The sequence below is a fragment of the Excalfactoria chinensis genome, chromosome 11 (assembly GCF_039878825.1).
Source record: "Excalfactoria chinensis isolate bCotChi1 chromosome 11, bCotChi1.hap2, whole genome shotgun sequence".
NCBI lineage: Eukaryota > Metazoa > Chordata > Aves > Galliformes > Phasianidae > Excalfactoria > Excalfactoria chinensis.
The window spans coordinates 674,600-680,599 of NC_092835.1; the positions used below are offsets into that span (position 1 = coordinate 674,600).

Consider the following 6,000-nt stretch of genomic DNA (forward strand, 5'->3'; position numbering starts at 1 on the left):
GCACACCTGGCCCTGTCCCAGGGTCTACATGCCCACCAACTGTGGATGGAATATACAAGAAATAAAGACAACCGCTGGCACAAGTTCACTCTTGCTTGTACTTGCTCACCCCTACCAACTGCAATCTGCAAACTTCTCTTACAGCCTTGTAAATACAAGTCTCATTTATTTACAGATTAACATTTCCTAATGCAGCTCACAAGTTAACATATAAATATTTTGATTGCAAATATTTAGAAGCAAACCTCAATTCACCCACACCCCCCCCCCCATACAAAGACCCTGCATGGCTGTGCAGCATCTCAACACATCCACATACACCAGCAGCACAGAGCAGTTCTGGATGCCACATAAAGGATCCAAATTTGGGGATATGTTGTTCATTCTGAATTATTTTATCTCTCATCCTTACATTATTATTCACGTAATACCAAGGTTCTGTTTTTAAGAGCAAGTCCACTCCACAGCAACAAAGGCAAAATTAGCCACAGAAGAGAAACAATAAGAAAACTGTTAAATAAAACCTTACGTACAGTAACCTAATTTAGGTTACGTACAGTAACCTAAATCTTCCCTAGCATTTATGACTACAGACACTCAGTAGTATTGCCGCTAGAAATGTTCTACAAATTTCCCTTCATATATACATATATATATGCACACTCACATAGGGTTTGGTTTTTGTCTAAGTTGAAGCTCAGAAATAGGGTGAGGGGAGGGAGAAATTTACTCCCATTTACTACCCATAACAGATGGGAGATTTTCAACACTGCGTTATGGTGAAAAGCAGTGACAGAATACCTGCAAAGATATAAAAGAATAGAAGAATGGTACAACAGTTATCTTTACACAAATGCGATGCTAATTAAGATCCCGAGTGTCTTTGTTGGGTCAGCAGCAGCAGTTTTGTGTCAGAAGTGAAGGGGAGGACCAGAACAGTCAGACCTTGTTTAGAGTACAACTCTCAGACGCAGCAGCAGCATATGAAGTTGCCCACCTTGTATCAGGGATAGGAACCCAGAAATCCCATTTCTCATGCAGAAACTTATGCATGGCTGTAACCAAGTGCTTTTTCTTTTCCTTTTCACGCTCTTCCTACCAGCTCCTGTCTCCAGAGTATTTCATGTTCTATACGAGAGGCAATAGCCTGGTCTGCTGAGTGGGGAAGTTCTTGCAACACAAACCCAACCAGCAGTGTGATTTCTCTAGAAGTGCTCAGAACACGAATTGTTTACTGCTTGGGAAGCCCAAGGAGATCAGCTTAGGACAACTGAGGCCATTCCAGACTGGTGCTACAGGAGGAAGCACAGCTCCTGGGTCGTGCTACTCATGCACTGCAAGCAGCTTCCCCATGAAGGGCAGCACAGAGCTGCTCTGCACTGTAACATTGATCCATGGGACTGAGGATGGCACTAAGAAAATCTGTTGCAGTTTAAACCAAGCCCATGTACAGACAACCTATGAAAATGGGAACTTATATGAATTTACGATGTACGGGGCTGCTTTTCAGCTGCTAGATTTACCTACATGAAATGGCCACGTTTGTGTGTGTTTACATTTCTATTGCCATGGAGCAGCCGTGCATGATGCATGTGATGTGCAAACCAGATTTATGCAGGCTGAAATATTTCAGCATTTGATTCTTGCTCTTGACAGAGCGCAGGGCTTCCACTGAAAACTCGTTTAATAAAAATAATGCAATGCAAATGAACCCAAATCAGAAAAATTAGATTGATGGAAGTAGCTCGGTCGCTGTAATTACACAAGGTGTATTATTTCCTAAATTCTCTTTGCATTAAATATATACCATACATTTATCAAACATAATTAGCAGTTTAGGTGACAAGGATTTGATTTTCCTCCTGCAATAAAAATCCCTCTACACGGGTTTGTACATCCAAAATGCAGTACGAACATTTCCTCGCTATCACTGTTTACTTCTCTAAGAAAAATGCCATAGGATCAAAGAAGCAGGGAGGAAAGGCTACTTAGGACTTCAAAAGCAGAAGATGAGGAAGATGGCCAGGTCAACCTTCTGTGGATTTCACAGGCACAAAATAGAATTAAATCAGTCAAAGCTTTTAAGGTTGTTAGTCAAATAAATCATATTTGAAAGCAAAATAATTGATGATACCCCAGTACAGCTTTATTCCTTTACAATCAGCATTTCATTTTTTCAAATATAGAAATAAATTGATGAACAAACAGCAATGGAAACAGAAATTAAAAACAAAGCTATGACAAAGCCAGCTGTGGTCTGCAGGCATTGCAGTGGAAGCAGTGGGTTTGCAGGAAAGCAGACTGGGTACGCTCAATAAGAACCTCTGAAAGCTCTGCCTCTCTTTTTTCTTTGATTTTCCTTTGGATCATTTACCTCTGTCTAAGTCTAATTTAAAGAATATCCTGGAGAATATTTCAAACTACAAAAAATTAAAGTGATGCTACACGGAGTAGAAGCATAAGGTGAATATGAATGCACTATTCTCAGATCTTTACTGATACTCTTCAAGCTGGCTTTCTGATTGGCAGTCTGTTTTCAATCTGAATTTTCTGCCTTTGGTTTCCATTTCCACTTATCGTTCATATGTTTTCTAGGTGAGCCCCATCTCTTAGAGCAGCAGTAGTTCCCTTTCTTTGCCCAGGACTGTACCAGCTAGTACAGCAGGTCATATTTTCCAAACTGTTCCAAAGATGAGCTAAGCACCTGACACTTCTCATTCCCATATAAACTGTGTTGGCCTTTAAATCTGGTGAACAACCAGATCAAAGTTGTGATGACTGACAACGCCCTGTTCACTGCACACAAAGCAGCCCCTTAAGTTGTAGGCACGCTGGAAAAGAGGCAAAATGGCAGAGACAGGGCATTTTCACAAATAACATTTACAATAACACTATTGTTGCTTTCCAGGACCTATTTCAATTACCAAGCTGAAGCTTATCTCACACCTTCCACTAAGACAAGCAGCCCTACATGGGAGCAGCCAATGAAAGCCAGGCTGGGCAGCGCACACCCATCTGCCCCATAACACTGGCACTGCCCTTCTGCTTTCTTCTCCACCAGCTGTTTTCAGCAGAATCAAGAGCCAAAAACAAGTGCTTTACCCTTAACCACAGGCCTGTCTCTCTCTGTGTTAGCACTTTGGTTTCATTTAATCTGCCGTATGCCACAGGGCAGTTCAAAGTTTGTTTTACACACTCTAATCTCAACGTTCCAAACTTCCTTCACTTCTTGAAAATAAATTCAGCCAGAAATGTATTTGTTTGTTTTTAAAGATATTTGAAGAAGCAAAACATGTTTCCAAAGCATTAGCAAGCTGTGAACTCTGGGTCTGTACAGAGCTCGAGGTTTTGCAGGTCATGTGTTTCAGGCTGATTAGCATCATGTCCACCTTGATTGAGAAGGGGAGAGAAAAAGGAGTTCTTGCAGGTTGCACAGCTCAGGTACATCTGTATCTATCCACAAATTATCTATTTATTGCACATGCCCCGGTGTATATTATTATTACAGAAACACAGCTGGCTTCCCACAGATGCCATCAACCAGCAGGACAAGGGGCATCTTTGTTCATGCTGAATTTCAATCTATGTTTCATGGACACAGAAGCACCATTTTTCACAACAAAAATAGCAAAACATTGAATACACAAACATGAAACCTGCCTGGTTCCACCAGAACGTACCTGGCCAGACTTCGCCCCTCAGTAAGGAGCCACAGCTACTAGCCCAAGCGAGCAAATATTTGCAGGATAGGACACAATTTACTAAGCAAAGGCACATTACGAGCTATTAAACACGTTTAAGAATTTCATTAGCACACGCAGACACTTATGAAACACTTCTGCTGCCTTCTTACTGAAATTAAACTCAATGATGCCAGCCACGCTGAGCTCCCACACCAACATGAAAACATTTCCAATACAACAGAGGTGAGGGAGCTTCACGCTGGGCTGGGGAGGAAGGACATGTGGGGGTTTGTTTATTTTTCAGGCTGTGGATTTTTTTTGTTTGTTGTGTTTTTTTTATAGCTTCGCAGATAATATAAAATAATGGCAGAAAGCACTTTCAGTTTTTCTCTCAAAATCCCCCAGGATTATATGGGGACCTCAAGTCAAAAACCTTCACTTTAGAACAATAAATAAATAAACCCGCTAAAGCCTTCCCAAGGCTGGCCAACTGTAGCATAAGTAATGCAGGAGGCTGAGAGATGCCAGATAAATTTGATTACTATAAAAGATGGGAATATGTTTCTTTCCTCAGAGAATTCACAAAAAGGGGTCAAAAACAAAGCAGCACTGAGAGAGAACAACTTCACTGCGCCGGAACTCGGGGCGACAATACAGTACGTTTAGTGGGCGGGTTTTATCACGGTGGTGCAGACACCTCCTAATCTTTTATTTGTGAAAAGCAGAAATTGGAAAGAGCCCAAACAAAACTGGGACTTTCTCTCCCTGTTAGGAAAGTTGTTCCGATTATTGTGTCATCAATTTAGTAACAGTTCAAGAGCTGCTTTCTTCTCACACGTTCTCCCACTCTCACGGTACCTCAAGCATGTTTCATTAGAAAAGAAAACCTTTCATTTTACCTTATTCTTCCTGTTTGCCAGATTGCCGAATCATTTACGTCAAACACATTCAGAGATCATCATTAGGAAAAGAAGGCCTCCCAGACTTTCCTCATTAAGGGAGGTGACTCGCTGCTAATTGTTACAGCCCCATGTAAAGATGAGATGCAGAGATCACCTGAGCACACTTCTCCAGCTAAACAATAGTCCCAATTTCACACTGCTACAGTTTCTCCCCATAAACACCCAAGCTTTTACCAGAATCTCTTACAACAGCTAACCTCCCTGGAATCACCTTCTCCTTTATGCACTGAAGCTTGCGCTCAGCTTCTTCCCTTACACATACATGGTGCTGGCAACATGCAACATGAGCCAGCCATGCTGTGCTCAGCCAACACACCCACATCCATAGCTAAGGTAGCCTTGCAGCTAACAGCAAAAGCTATTCTTACTAGATACCATTAGTTTTTTTGGCAAGAGTTATTTTTGCCAAAATTCAAGTGTGCCACCACAGCATGGATGTCAAAGAAGCAAAGCACACTCAGTACAACACAATGAAGAGAAAAACTTACTAAGTCTAAACAATATGGCATATTGTATTTGAATACAACAAAATTAAATTGCACTGTCTACATCATACGTGAAGTACTGTAGAAAAATTCACAACAGCAAGAAGTGAGCTAATGCACATGCTTGCTTCGATGTGTTTAAGCACAGATTTGCATTTGTATCCCCTATTTTCAGAAATTACCCTCCTGGGACAGTGACAGACCCACAACAAAGCTTCTCCTTGCAAAAACATATTTGGACAGAACACAGCCACATATTCTGCAGCCATTAACACAGGTAGATCACTTATTTTTGCCTCTGTCGCAGATAAATTATGAAGATTATCATGAATTAAAAAGTCATTACTGATGGCATAGTCCCTAAAACACTTGAACACTGAGCTATGTTCTGAAACTCCATCATTCACCAACCTAGGCACTATAGCCTTAAATTCACAACGAAGCCACAATTCACACAACTTCAGGCTGAAAGCTGAAAAACTGACAACTTTTGCATAGAATTCATTTAAACGATGCTAAATACTTGCACTCAGAGCTCAACGTGGAAACAAAGAAGAGTGGCTTTCTTACCGTGTATGAAGGCCTCCTGGGCTGGACGGTGTAGACAGGGGAGAAGGGCCACTTCCTGGACATCAACTCAACAATTCCACTTCTTGTTCAGGATAAATCCAGAAAGTATCTAGCACAGATAAACAAAAACACAAATTTAGCAGGGCCTGGGTAGGAACAGACAGGTATTTTTCTTGTTACTTGACAAATTCTCCCCAGTCTCCTTTCTAGCCTAGAAGTAAAGGTGTGCTTTGCGGAGGCAGCCACAGAACCTGCCTGGCCCCATGCTGATCCCGGCACCTGCACTGCAGCCGGCATGGG

At 41.6% G+C, this 6,000-nt stretch overlaps 1 protein-coding gene across 1 annotated transcript in view; it reads right to left on the reverse strand.

Annotated features, from left to right (window-relative positions):
- ZFHX3 (zinc finger homeobox 3) overlaps positions 1 to 5,763 on the reverse strand; it is a 323,012-nt gene extending 317,249 nt beyond the window's left edge. The window contains exon 1 of the mRNA XM_072346221.1: positions 5,701 to 5,763. The gene's annotated coding sequence lies outside the window, so the exon portion shown is untranslated. The remainder of the gene's footprint in view (positions 1 to 5,700) is intronic.
- Between the last annotated feature and the right edge of the window lie 237 nt (positions 5,764 to 6,000).